The sequence below is a fragment of the Pinus tabuliformis genome, chromosome Q (assembly GCF_031772625.1).
Source record: "Pinus tabuliformis cultivar Carrire ecotype Pingquan chromosome Q, CPIR1, whole genome shotgun sequence".
NCBI lineage: Eukaryota > Viridiplantae > Streptophyta > Pinopsida > Pinales > Pinaceae > Pinus > Pinus tabuliformis.
The window spans coordinates 891,851,765-891,867,517 of NC_142296.1; the positions used below are offsets into that span (position 1 = coordinate 891,851,765).

At 35.6% G+C, this 15,753-nt stretch overlaps 1 pseudogene; it reads left to right on the top strand.

Moving 5' to 3' along the window:
• Positions 1–2,730: 2,730 nt before the first annotated feature.
• On the top strand, positions 2,731–3,737 carry LOC149222340 (putative sugar phosphate/phosphate translocator At2g25520 pseudogene; annotated as a pseudogene).
• The last annotated feature ends 12,016 nt before the right edge of the window (positions 3,738–15,753 follow it).

The following is a 15,753-nucleotide window of genomic DNA, read 5'->3' on the forward strand; positions in this document are numbered from 1 at the left end:
TTAAGTTAAAAGAATGAAAACCAAATATTTGTTTTCTATTTTTAGTGAGACATCTTATTTTTTTTGGATATGGAAATTATAATAAAACTAGTTTGAAAACTAACTAGTGTTAGTTGTATTTTTATTTTTATTTACTTAAGTTAAAAAGATGAAAAACAAGTATTTCTTTTAAATTTTAGTCAAACTGATCCTATTTTTTTGGATCTAAAATTGTAATAAAACTAGAATTGGAATCTGTTAGTGAGGGGAGATTGAAAATTTTCATATATAATATACGTATAGACCAAAAAATGTTAAAAATAATGTTTAATGTTTGAACATTTTGTCCTCTGTACATTGTTTCAGATGTGTTGTTAATGGTAAAACTAAATAAAATATTATAGGAGAATGAAAAATGTGTGTGATTATATAAAATATTACAAAATAATGAAAAATGTGTGTGATTTGAATGAATTTTATGAGCCTTTTTAGAAGAATGAAAAATATGTGTGTTTAGAATTTTCCCTTCCTTATTTGGGAGTTTATGAGGAAAATTACTTCAATCTCCTTTGTACACGCATGAGAAGAATTTATGAATTGAACCGTTTATGAATTAAACTCTAGTCTTGATCTGTGTAAAAAAATCTTAAATTGATGTTCTAGCATCATTTGGGATAATCCAATTGTCAACCCAAAGATAAATTTACGAGAACAATTTGTAATTGTTCAATCCTCTTGCTTTAATGGTGAAAAATTATAGTTGAATGGTTAACTAAAAGTCCACACTGTCCATATTTGCCTTCAAGTTTTCTGGTGCTTGAAGATTGTCCAGATTGGGGATCACCTGTTGATATAATTGTCCAGATTGGGGATCACCTGTTGATATTTCAGCCATTTGTTTTTGTTAGAGATGGATATATCTATGTAAAGTATGAAAGTTTGCAATTATAATCACAACTTTGGTAATTTGGTTGTAATTCTCCATTTGAGGAGTTTGTTCCTACATAATAGGAATTTAGTTTCTCCTAGTTTAGTGTGTGGTTGAGAGAATCTCTCAACCACACTACTGTACGTCTAAGATAGAATTCCTATCTTGAGACTATTGCTTGCATAAATATGTGTGTAAATTTCCTCATTAAAAATAATAGAATATATTTTTGAGTGTCTGCAATTTTATCTTGGTATCAGAGCCTGTGACGGCTTGGCCCCTTGAGGGCTAGGCTTGTCCGGGGCTGAGGGAAATAAGTAGAATAAATTTTTTTGTGAATGTTTGTTTGTCCATCATTCGATTACTTTGCTGATTATTTTTTACACGAGCTAAAGTGTCAACAACGTGTGGATAGTTGTAGATCCCTGACTTACAATGTGAATTTTGGCGTACTGGAGCAGAGGCAAGCTTGGAGAAGTGTGGAGTGCTTCCACTGTGTGTTTATTTAACGAAGATCGGTTTGTGATGAGCGTTGCTTGTGGAGCATGTTGAAGTAAACCACAGATCGGTGGATTCCACTACAGAGGTTCCTCATGTTTTGGTGCTCGCCGAAGTTCCTGCAACGGAAGCCGTGAAGGTTAAGGGTGAGGCGGTGAAAACAAAAGATGTAGACATCTGTTGCTGAGGAAAGAATCCAATAGTTGTGTTCTTCATTCAATCCATAAGGTTGTGGAAGCAAAGACGATGCAGAGGGAGTTGGCACTCATGGCTGCAGGCGAGGTGTGTGGTTGCAGAGGCAGCGTTGAAGCAGATCCACCTCAGGGAACAACACACAAGCTAGTGGTGCTGGCATCTAGGCCGATTTGTTGCCAGGGAGGCCAATTGAGGCCGATTTGCTACTTGAGGAGGTCGAGTGGTATGAGTGATGTGAAGGCTGATTGAGGTCGGTCGGTGAAGGAGCAAGCGAGCTGAGTTGTGGCTGGTGGTGGTCGTGGAGCAGCATCTGAGTTGTTTTGGGCGCTAACCGTGTGGAGGAGTTGCGGAGGTGCAGATAGCTACAAGTGCGGGGAGTGTTAATTTAGATCTGAGATTGCAGGCCTGGTGGTGAGCATTGGCGGCAGTGAACCATCTGCATGAGGAGCTAGCATTCAGCAACATTGCCTGTGGGTGATCGAGCACTGTGTGGCCGATTTATGGTGGCCGAGTGCTGAAGGCAATCAGTCGGAACCTAGAGTTTGTTGTTAGCACTGATATATATATATATATATATATATATATATATATATATATATATATATATATATATATATATATATATATATATATATATTGTTTGTTTTACATCAAACTCCTGCGAAGGGGCTTTGCTAGTATTTGCAGGCCTGAAATTCAGTGCGAGTATTGGATTTGTTGGATCTGTTTGAGATTCGTCAGATCAATGCGAGTGAAGAGTAGAGCTATCAGACTTGTCAGAGGAATCGATGGAGGCCAAGTTTCGACTGTTACTGATTGAAGTTATTCAAGCCTTAGATCTGCGAAGGCGAAATGGCTGTTGTGGTGAGTTGTCCCCCAGTCGATTGGCAGATCCGGTTTCAGGGCGAGATTCCGATCCAGTTTGGGGATCAAGATGTGATCTGTTGCGAAGGAAGCTTGGATCTAGAGTGAAGGATGCGTTTGGGCTGATCGGTGCAACGTGGTTGAGCGAGAGGCTGAAAGGGAGCAACACTGGTGCCTTGATGCACTGTTTTTGGTAGCAGATCTACTGTGGAGCTTCCCTTCGCTGCGCAATCGGACGAGGGTTTCCTGAACAGGACGAGGGTCTCTGCTGGGGTTGAAGCCCTTTTCTCCCGATCTGGTTACTGCAGATCCACAGTTGGGTGCCACATTTGGGCTCGAAGTTCTATGTGGCGTTGAGATATCGGTGTTTTGCTGATACCCATTTCGGGTTTTTGCTGCATTAGTGGAAAGATGGGGATGGGATCAGGCAAGGGCGGCGCTTCTGTGAATGACAATGTCCTGAAAAAGGTCGTGCTGAGCTACACCTATGTGAGTATATGGATCTTCCTGAGCTTTAGTGTGATCGTGTTCAATAAGTACATTCTTGACAGGAAGATGTTTAACTGGGCCTTCCCCATTAACCTGACCATGATTCACATGGCATTCTATTCGTTCCTCGCCATAGTGTTGGTGAGAGTCCTGAAACTTGTCGAGCCAATTGGAATGTCAAGGGAGGTCTACCTGACCTCAGTTGTGCCCATCGGAGCCCTCTACTCTCTCAGCCTCTGGTTCTCCAATTCAGCTTACATTTACCTATCAGTCTCCTTCATCCAGATGCTAAAGGCCCTTATGCCCGTGGTTGTCTATTCCATTGGAGTTTCCCTGAAGAGAGATAAATTCGTTCCCAATACCATGGCGAACATGATTGGTATATCAGTTCGAGTCGCCATTGCAGCATACAGGGAGGCCAAGTTTGATTCAATGCAGTTTCATTTGAGGCTACACGGTTGGTATTGATCCAGATCTTGCTTACGTCAAAGGGAATCACCTTGAATCTAATTACTACCTTGTATTATGTTGCCCCATGCTGGATTTTTTGTTCTTGACTGTCCCCTGGTTGTTTGTTGAGTTTCCAGTGCTCAAGGAGACTTCAACCTTCCATTTCGATTATTTCATCTTTGGCACAAATTCCCTCTGTGCCTTTGCCTTTAACCTTGCAATTTTCCTTTTGATCGGAAAGACTTCAGCCTTGACGATGAACGTGGCTGGTGTTGTCAAGGATTGACTTCTCATTGCATTCCCATGGCCGAACACCTGGCTCAGACTTAGATGATTTTTAAAATTCTGAGTAGAAGGGGATCCGCGGGAATCCTTATCTTCGTTTGATGATTTGCGAGAGGAGGCAGATCAGAGAAGTTCTGGATCTGTCTAAGGGAGGCATATTGTGTTTTGGAGGTTTTATACGTGCAATTCGCCTGATGGTGGTGGATTTTATCATGACAAGTAGTCATTAAGGGGTGGAGTTAGAAATAATTAATTCCTACTTGTCTATGGTTGTAATTCTCCATTTGAGGAGTTTGTTCCTACATAATAGGAATTTAGTTTCTCCTAGTTTAGTGTGTGGTTGAGAGAATCTCTCAACCACACTATTGTACGTCTAAGATATAATTCCTATCTTGAGACTATTGCTTGCATAAATATGTGTGTAAATTTCCTCATTAAAAATAATAGAATATATTTTTGAGTGTCTGCGATTTTATCTATTTTAGTTAAACTGATCCTATTTTTTTGGATCTGGAAATTGTAATAAAACTAGAATTCGAATCTGTTAGTGAGGGGAGATTGAAAATTTTCATATATAATATATGTATAGACCAGAATATGTTAAAAATAATGTTTCCGGGTTGACAAATGTTTGAACATTTTGTCCTCTGTACATTGTTTCAGATGTGTTGTTAATGGTAAAACTACATAAAATATTATAGGAGAATGAAAAATGTGTGTGATTATATAAAATATTACAGAAGAATGAAAAATGTGCATGTTTGAACATTTTGTCCTCTGTACATTGTTTCAGATGTGTTGTTAATGGTAAAACTAAATAAAATATTATAGGAGAACGAAAAATGTGTGTGAATATATAAAATATTACAGAAGAATGAAAAATGTGTGTGATTTGAATGAATTTTTTGAGCCTTTTTAGAAGAATGAAAAATGTCTGTGATTAGAATTTTCCCTTCCTTATTTGGGAGTTTATGAGGAAAATCACTTCAATCTCGTTTGTACACGCATGAGAAGAATTTATGAATTGAACCGTTTATGAATTTAACTCTAGTCTTGATCTGTGTAAAAAAATCCTAACTTAATGTTCTAGCATCATTTGGGATAATCCAATTTTCAACCCAAAGATAAATTTAAGAACAATTTGTAATTGTTTAATCCTCTTGCCTTAATGGTGAAAAATTATAGTTGAATGGTTAACTAAAAGTCCACATTGTCCATATTTGCCTTCAAGTTTTCTGCTGCTTGAAGATTGTCCAGATTGGGGATCACCTGTTGATATTTCAGCCATTTGTTTTTGTTAGAGATGGATATATCTATGTGAAGTATGAAAGTTTGCAATTATAAGCACAACTTTGGTAATTTGGTTTAAAGAATGTTGTGTTAAGCATGAATAAATGCTAGTAGCTGTTACTTTTAGTAAATTATCATAATTTCACTATATTTTCAACATCATACAGTGTAAGATGATTACTATTATACTCACATTGGAGGCTTGGATGACCATGCTCACGCTACGTATGTTGTACACTGCTCACTAGCATCTATATGAAAACTATATGATTCTACTTTGAAGCTTTATGAACAAACATAAATTTATTTATTGATTATTACATAGAAGAGTTCAATGCCGGAAGATCCAATGCTGTTATTTTAGTTTATTAGTATGAAAGGTGGTTTATTGGCGCAAAACGTAAAGTGAAGGGCATGTAAAATGTAAAAATGTCATGAAATTTTCATTTGACCGGTAGAGGGAATTTGAAATTCTAGGCCTGCCAGCCTAGATCTGGAGCAAACCCCTCCTTTTGGATCTGGAGTTAAGATGGATCTAGGCTGGTTTAAGATGGATCTAGGCTCGTTTAACTATTAATTATAATTATTAATTTTTTAAAATGTAATTTTAGCAATTAAAAATGTTTTATTTAGTGATATATGAAGCGGAGCAAACCCCTCCTTTTGGATCTGGAGTTAAGATGGATCTAGGCTGGTTTAATTATAAAATATAATTTTTAATTTTTTAAAATGTAATTTTAGCAATTAAAAATGTTTTATTTACTTGATATATGAAGCTCATTTTGTAAGTTGGGATTTCTTCTTTGTTAATTTTTAAATATTATACTTAATGATGATATTTGCTTACTATTTTGACTATTGATTTCTTTATGTTATTTTCAAATACACAATTTAATTAACACGTATTTGATAAATAGATTATATCTTAACATGAAATTAATCATATTATTTTGTGAGGAAAGGGACAACCTATTAGTTTGATTAGTCAATAGATTATATCTTAACATGAAATTAATCATATTATTTTGTGAGGAAAGGGACAACCTATTAGTTTGATTAGTCTTCTATTATGTCTTCATGAGTAACCCTCCTAAACGTGTTGCAATGTCAATAAGCAATAACTACAAAAGAAATTAAAAACAACCCATATTTAGCCGAAATACCTTGATATGTACTGCAATAGTTAGAACCCTTGCAATTTCCTACAACATCACTATGAAACAACTTATAAATTGAAAAAATTCTAAACGTGTTGCAGATGTCAATAAGCAATAACTACAAAAGAAATTAAAAACAACCCATATTTCGCTGAAATACCTTGATATGTACTGCCATAGTTAGAACCCTTGCAATTTCCTACAACATCACTATGAAACAACTTATAAATTGAAAAATGGTTAAAGTAAGACAACAAAGAAACTCTTCCACCTTAGTGGTTTTACCTTTGTAGGAATTCAAGATGAAAATTGGGAGGGCAAATAGATAGGTAAAAATGAAGAAACTAATATTAATCACAGGCTATAAATTGGGTAAAAGTGGAAAATTGCAATTTTTAAAAAACACTATGCACCTTTTTAAATACACTATATTAGAGAATAATACCATGAGAAAAACCATGGGTTAGGAATACTATGGAAAAACCATGGATTGTTTTTGTTGTTGTTATTATTATTATTATTAAGTGGGCCCTACAACCCAGTATGTGGGTAGATCTCAAGCGTAAATGCTTAACATTTAACACATTTAACATTTAATAAAAAATTAATCGACCCAAATTAATTAATCTAATGTTTTCCCTAATTATAAATCCATCTAATTATTATGTATAAACACAATATTAATTTAACACGGAAGGCAAAGTGTAATTGGTTTCATCAAACATCAAGATGAAAATTGGGAGGGCAAATAGATAGGTAAAAATGAAGAAACTAATATTAATCACAGGCTATAAATTGGGTAAAAGTGGAAAATTGCAATTTTTAAAAAACACTATGCACCTTTTTAAATACGCTATATTAGAGAATAATACCATGAGAAAAACCATGGGTTAGGAATACTATGGAAAAACCATGGATTGTTTTTGTTGTTGTTATTATTATTATTATTAAGTGGGCCCTACAACCCAGTATGTGGGTAGATCTGAAGCGTAAATGCTTAACATTTAACACATTTAACATTTAATAAAAAATAGATCTCAAGCGTAAATGCTTAACATTTAACACATTTAACATTTAATAAAAAATTAATCGACCCAAATTAATTAATCTAATGTTTTCCCTAATTATAAATCCATCTAATTATTATGTATAAACACAATATTAATTTAACACGGAAGGCAAAGTGTAATTGGTTTCATCAAACATGTAAAGTGGAATTCTATTTGTGAGGAAGGATTTTTGCCGTATTGGTATTATTAACTTCTATATAGGCTTTTTAACAATACCATGGACAAATACCCAGAAGAAAAAGATAGAGAGAAGGAGGGAGAGAAGGAGAGGAGGGAAGAAAAACATAATACCATGGGCTAATACCATGGTTTATCAATACCATGGGCCATTTAGGCTTTTGATCCTTATGTTATGGATCTAGGCTTTTAATTATTTTGTTACAATATCATGGGCTAATATCATGGCTTATCAATACCAGATACCCAAAAACCATAACTTATTTCAAAATCAAAATATTTTACAGATACTTTATTTTAATTTATTTTTATAACATTGTTTAATTAAATATAAAAGAAAAAGGGTTATAATTACTTTTGAGGTATATCTAAACCTATTAAAAATATTCCCATAGAGATTAAATTGAGGTTTTAATAAATCAAAAATGAGAATATTTTTATATATACATATGTGAAATTTATATAATATAAATAATATTATAAAAAAGGGAGAGAGGATGGAGGAGAGAGGAGAGAGAGAGAGGGGAGAGAGATGGATTTGGAGGGGGAAAGAGAGGGAGGGAAGAACAAAGAAATTGAGAGATAGAGGTGGAGAGAGAGAGGGAGTGACAAGGGAGATATGAAGATGGAATGAGGGAGAGAGGAGATGAGGGAAGAGAGAGAAAAGGAGAGGATAGAGATAGGGAAAGAAGGGGAAGAGAGAGTCAGGGAGACATAGATATGAAGGGGCGGAGAGGAGGAGAGCAAGAAGGAGAGAGGGAGGGAGATAGTGACAGAGTTGGAGGATGGAGAGATAGATCATGTGTGATGGGGGGGGGAGAGACAAAAAGAAGTGGGAGAGAAAGAAAGGGAGAGGGAGAGGAAAGAGAGAGGGGGAGCGAGAGATGGAGTTGGAAGGGGAAGAAACATACAGAGAGAGAAAGGTGGAGAGGGAGAGGGAATGACAAGGGAGAGATGGAGAGACAGTGGGGGGGGAGAGGGGGCGAGAGAGAGAGAGAGAGAGAAAAGAGAGAGAGAGAAGGGGAAGAGAGAGAGGGGGAAGGAAGAGGGATGTAGAGAGAGAGGGAGAGGAAGAGGGAGGGAGAGGGAGAGGAAGAGGGAGGGGAGAGAGAGAGATAGATAGGTATGGAGAGAGTGTGTGTATGTTTGGGGGCTGAGATAGAGAGACAATGGGAGACAGAAACAATGGGAGATAGAGATATATATGGAGGGGGTAAAGAGAGAGAGAGGGAGAGAGAGAGAGAAGGGGAAGATATAGATAGGGAGAGGAAGAGGGAGAGATAGATAGATAGATATGGAGAGAGAGATTTTATGTTTGAGCGCTGATATAGAGAGATAAAGAAGGAGAGACATAGCGATACATAGATATAGATGGAGGGGGTGAGGGAAGAAGACAAAGAGACAAAGAGAGGGAGAGAGATAGATTTGGAAAGGGAGAGGAGAGAGAGTGTGACATGTGTTTAGGTGGATGAGATAGAGAGACAAATAAGGATAGATGAAGGGAGGTATAGATATAGATGGCAAAGGGAGAGAGGGAATAAGAGAAAGATAGAAAAAGGGAGGGAGGGAGATGCGGAGAGAGAGAGACAGGGGAGAGGGGGAGGGGAGACGGAGAAGGAGAGGGGGAGGGAGATAGACACGGAATGGAAGGTGGAGAGAGAGGGAATAAGAAAGAGACACACAAAGACAAATACAGATATAGAAGTTAGATCTAGAAAGTCATGAATATTTTGGTTTTTCACTAAAATAAATGTATTGATTTCAGTGTAGTTGTTGAAAAAAAATCCAGTATTTGATCACTTCCACTGGATGCATTGATTTCAGTGTAGATGTCAGTTTCTAATCTTGTTTAATACCTTACACTAGATGCATTGATTTCAGTGTAGATGTTGATTTCTACTCCTATTTGATTGCTTGCACTAGATGCATTGGTTTCAGTGTAGATATTGATTTCTAATCCTATTTGATCGCTTGCACTAGATGCATTGATTTCAGTGTAGATGTCAATTTCTAATCCTATTTAATACCTTACACTAGATGCATTGATTTCAGTGTAGATGTTGATTTCTACTCCTATTTGATTGCTTGCACTAGATGCATTGGTTTTAGTGTAGATATTGATTTCTAATCCTATTTGATTGCTTGCACTAGATGCATTGATTTCAGTGTAGATGTCGATTTCTAATCTTATTTAATACCTTACACTAGACGCATTGATTTCAATGTAGATGTTGATTTATACTCCTATTTGATTGCTTGCACTGGATGCATTGGTTTCAATGTAGATATTGATTTCTAATCCTATTTAATTGTGTGCACTAGATGCATTGATTTCAGTGTAGATGTTGATTTCTGATTTGATGCAACTAGATGTATGATGTACATTAATTAGTTTAATAGTATGCATTGATTTCAGTGTCGGTACATCTCTGCCCCACCATCTATATCTCTATCTCTCATTGTCTCTCCTTCTTTATCTATCTATCTCACCCCCCAAATATACACTCTCTCCATATCTATCTATCTCACTCTCTCCCTCCCTTTTCCCTCCCTCTCTCTCTCTCTTCCCCTTCTCTCTTTCTCTAACACTTCTCACTCCATATCTATATATCTTCCTCCCTTCCTATCTTTGCTTCTCTCCTCTTCCCTTTCTCCCCCCTCCATCTATATCTCTATCTCCCCTTATCTCCCCTTCTCACCCAAAAACATACACACTCTCTCAGTATAAGCACATACAAATTATTCATAATGTGCATTGACTTATGTGCTACAATAATTCAACAATAAATACAATATTTGAATTTGCATCCTAAATAAAATGTTCACTTACCCAAAATGTTTTCTTCTTGAAACTGTAAACTATTTGTAATTGGCTATATTCTTATTATAGCCCTCTTTTATTTGGGGTTTAACACTCAATAAGTCACAATGATTGACTTGGAAAAAACTACTATTGATATTGGAGAGCAATAGAGACAAGGTATGATGTTTACTATAGTAGCTCGAGTTGAATACTTGAATGGTCTATGATTTTAACCACCCTTTTCATATGATCGTTATGAGAAAATGACAAAACTAATAGGTGTGACAATAAGAATAGTAGAAGAAAATAGTCTTAGATTTATCGCAATGAAGATTGTTTGTATTCGACTATATTTTTATTATTCTCATTTTCTATCATTCAACATTTTTACATTGTCACTTTGCACTCAAAAATTTTATTTCATTATTTTTCATCATTCAAGTTACTAACAACTTCTCTCATCTCAACAAATTGAGGTAGCTAAGAAAAATGAAAATTAAATTGACCAAATTAATCTGAGACATATTTAACATATTTAAAATGATCAAAATAATTAAATACTCAACAAATTTGGTATGATCGCACACGACTGAACCAACATAGATCCATCTTAACCTCGATCTATCAAGTGTCGAGAGGGATCAAGTCTCTAGAGGTGCAAACATTTCCTCAAGTTTGCATTAAAAAAAAAGGTTTGCACCTCAAGAGATTTGATCCTTCTTCGTGCTTGATAGATCCAAGGTTAAGATGGATCTAGGTTGGTTGCTACTACTACTACATAATTTGATCTCGTAAAAATGTTAAACATGACAGTAAAAAACATTACAACATTTCTACCATAGTGGGCTAGAGAGCATCTCTCGAAGCAATAAACTTTCAACTTTAGAGTATTTTTTAATGTCTATCTAACTTTATAATATGTTTAAAATAATCATGTTTCAAATTTTTAGTAAAGGCATAGTTTAGAAAATACCATGGGAAAAACATGGGTTAAGAATACCATGGAAAAACGTGGGTTGGCAAAATTATTTATTTTATTTTTAATTTTTATGTAATTTGGTTCACTTGGGGTAGCTCAATTGGCAATGGCCATGGAAATGAAGTCTCACCAAACTGGAAGTCTTGGGTTCAAATCTTGTGCTATTCCCCCTTGATTGGGGTGAAAAAGTTGGACATGATGAAGATGTAGTCCTACCAAGCTTACAATTATTTATTTATTTATTTTTTTTTATGTAATTTGACCAAGTCAAAATGTTAAAGAACATAGGAGTAACTTTATAATATGTTTAAGATAATCATGTTTCAAATTCTTGATAAAAACTTAGTTTAGAGAATTCCATGTGAAAACCATGGTATTATTAATTTTTTATAAATAATTTTTTTATTTCATTTCTATATTTTATTTAGTTTTTTAATTGTATTTTACATTTATTTTTATTGATTTCTAATATGACCCTATCAAAATGTTTACATAACATAGAATAACATCACATAACATTATATATATATATATATATATATATATATCAAACTTAAAATTCACATTCTATACATTACAATGTCAATACATGCTCCAATCGTATTTGGAAGTAGAAAACATATATCTAAAGGACTAGTCGGAGAGGGATCAAAACTCTCAAGATTCAAACATTTTTTGAATGTAAAACTTAATTAAATATTTGCATGTAGAAATATTTGATTCCTCTTGTCCCTTGGTAAATTCCAAGTTAAGATGGATCTATTTTTATTTTGAGCAACACACTAATATATATATATATATATATATATATATATATATATATATATCAAACTTAAAATTCACATTCTATACATTACAATGTCAATACATGCTCCAATCGTATTTGGAAGTAGAAAACATATATCTAAAGGACTAGTCGGAGAGGGATCAAAACTCTCAAGATTCAAACATTTTTTGAATGTAAAACTTAATTAAATATTTGCATGTAGAAATATTTGATTCCTCTTGTTCCTTGGTAAATTCCAAGTTAAGATGGATCTATTTTTATTTTGAGCAACACACTAATAAAATTATATATATATATATATATATATATATATATATATATATATATATATATATATATCTGAAATCTTTTACTTATAATTCACATTCTATATATAAGAGTGTCAATATATTCTCCAATCATATTTGGAACTATAATATATCCATAAGACTATTTCTCTCTATATAAATATTTTTGTTATAAATATTTTTTTTAATGTTACATGTCAACTCCATATTAAAAAATGAATAAATTAAATATCTCCCAAAAAATAAAAAATCCTATTAAGAGAATGATAATTCATATTACCCGGATGCGGGTGGTAGATAAGCATTTAAGTCAGGTGGTGGTACTACATGGTAACCTGCGCTTTCCCTTGTGGGAATTTAACGCAGACCATTGTCCCTCGGCTGGTGCCATCATTGCATTGGGAGGATCGAGACATCCCCTCCCAGAACAGAACCATGGAGCCATACCCTCTGCAATTTTCCTTTTGACCTCTGTGCTGCGCTTGCCACCCTGCAACCGTTGAGCCTAACCTTCGCACTGCTACGGGTAGACATTGCAGACTCCTCTACTGCGTCGACCTGGGAAATGGTCTGCACTTCTCTCATTCCCTCCATTGCGCCCTGCAAATTGAGGACTTGGCCCCTGTCTCTGGCCCAGACTTGACTTCACTGTTCAACTCAATTTTCCCTCCGCTGCTCTTACACCACTCCCTACTCCTCTGGCCCATTCCTCGTCGCGGCTTCAAACCCAGAGAATCATGAGGCAACGCCATCGCATGCGAAGTAGGCGAGGTGGCAGTCGTGGTAATGCCATTTAGCCCCTGTCTTTGCCTCATTCTGCTTCCACTTCCCCTTTAGCCTCCCCGCCCCCCAGCCCTTCCTCTTCCTGCTTCCAGGGGAGGTATCCGGATACTCGCAGCGGCCGAGGTCGAGGTGGCTCCCATGAGGCTCGGCGCACCGGTGGAACCACCCAACACACAGATTTCTCTGCTACATCCCAACAGGCTCAATTCAGGTTTCTTTGCTCCGATAGAAATGGACAACCCATCTAGTAGCAGCCAAAAGACTCCAAGAGGCAATGCCACCCGCAAAGATAAAGGAAAACAGGTGGATGAACATGAGCCTCAGGACACTGCAGGTGGCAGACAGGCAGCGGAAACTGACTCTGAAGATTATGGTTGGTGTCTGATCATGGAAGAAAAGCTACCATCCTAAGACACCTTGCAGCTGCATGCTACAGGTCATGTGTCCTGTTCAGGATTTGAGTTTTATTTGTTTAGTTTTACAATGGTTCATACTAGCCTGTGTTTTTGAATTCTATAGTAGTCAATTTTTACAGAATTTTTTGAATTTTACAGTCTTTTTGTTAGTAAATTTTGAGTTCTGGAATTGTTGCCCCTGCGTGGGCAAAATGAATTGAATTTTATCTCGTCCTTGGATTGGTTTCCCCATCTGGGGCAGTCTAGACTTCAAGACTTGCTGTTTAAAATGGTCATATGGTTGACCTAGTCCCGCAGAGGCCGGTGCCTCACTGTACATTATGCTTTTATTAATAGATTAGTTTTACTTAGAAAAAAATGATAATTCATATTAATTTTTTTAAATAATAATATTATATATATATATATATATATATATATATATATTGGAATATTTTATTTATGATTCACATTTTATACATTGAAATGTTAATACATGCTACAATCATATTTAGAAATAGAAAACATATGTCCATATAACTCTACCTCTTCATAATTATTTTTATTATAAATATTGTTTTAAATATTTTACACACATAATTTGTATTATTAATATTTAAAATATTACATGTCAACTCCAAATTAAAAAAAAAAAATGAATTACAAATCTACATATTAAAAAAACTATTGAGAGGCTATGAATTCTCTTCTTTATTTTTATTTATTTTTAATTATAACAAATTTATATTAAACTTTTTTTAACAAACATATATAGAGCTTTATTTTCAATTATTTTATCTCTATATTTGTTAGATCAGAGCATACATAACGCACAGTGGATTTATACTCAGAGACTTAGACGACAATAGCAGAGAATAATTCACAGAGACAAACAAATGGAGAAACAACAAGATTACTTAGTCAGAAATAGCGGAATAGATAAAACAATCACTGGAGAACATAAATCACTTTGCATTACATAACAGGCTTGGGCCTTGGCTTGCTTTCCTTGGCCAGAGAAATTACAAATTTATAGAGGCAGAAGAAGGATCTAGAATCCTGTGTGTGATTCAGATGGAGATCTGGAATGATCTAGAAACCACTGGCGGTGTAGGAGGATCTAGAATCCTGCATGTGATTCTAGAAACTAATGGTGGTGTAGAAAGATCTAGAATCCTGGAGATCTAGAAAGATCTGATCTAGAATCCTCTGTGAATTTGGCTTCACACTTAACATTCTCCCACTTGAAGCCAAATAAGAGTCATCAAGTCACACCGAGTCCTACCATGCCTCTACATAACTCATGTTTATTTTGTGGTAGAATCTTAGTGAGCATATCAGCAGGGTTCCTATCTGTATGGATCTTTTCCAAGGATAACTGTTCTTCCTCCAACACATGCCGGATCCAATGGTACCTTAAGTCAATGTGCTTGGTTTTTGAATGAAATGCTGGGTTTTTCGCCAAGTGAATGGCACTCTGACTATCACAATATAACACATACTTGTCCTGCTTTATTCCTATCTCTCCTAGGAATCGCTGCATCCACAACATCTCTTTACAAGCTTCTGTTGCAGCTATGTACTCTACTTCTGTTGTAGAGAGGGCTACTATTCTTTGTAACCTTGACACCCAAGATACTGCTGCACTTGCAAATGTATACAAATAACCTGTAGTGGACTTTCTGGTATCCATATCTCCAGCCATATCCACATCTGTAAATCCTTCAAGCACAATCTCATCATGACCAAAACATAAACAATAATGACTAGTACCCTTGAGATACCTTAAAATCCATTTTACTGCTTGCCAATGTTGTTTGCCTGGGCTGGTAAGGAACCTGCTCACTACTCCCACTAAATATGCAATGTGTGGTCGTGTGCATACCATGGCATACATTAAGCTGCCAATTGTTGAAGTATAAGGAATTTTGCTCATCTCTTCTTTCTCTTTGTCATTACTAGGACATAATTCAGTACTCAACTTGAAGTGGGCTACAAGGGGTGTACCAACTGGCTTGGAATCCTTCATATTAAACTTGTCAAGCACCTTCTTGATATATTTTTCTTATGATAGCCACAACCTTTTGTTTTTCCTGTCACGCATAATCCACATGCCCAATATCTGTTGTGCTGGTCCCAAATCCTTCATTGCAAATTTGCTACCCAAATCTTTCTTCAACCTATTGATCTTATTCTTATCATGCCCAACAATCAACATGTCATCCACATATAACAATAATATGATATACTTTCCTTGATCATACCTCTTGATATAGACACAATGGTCAGCTTCCAACCTCTAAAAACCATGTTCCAACATGAATGAATCAAATTTCT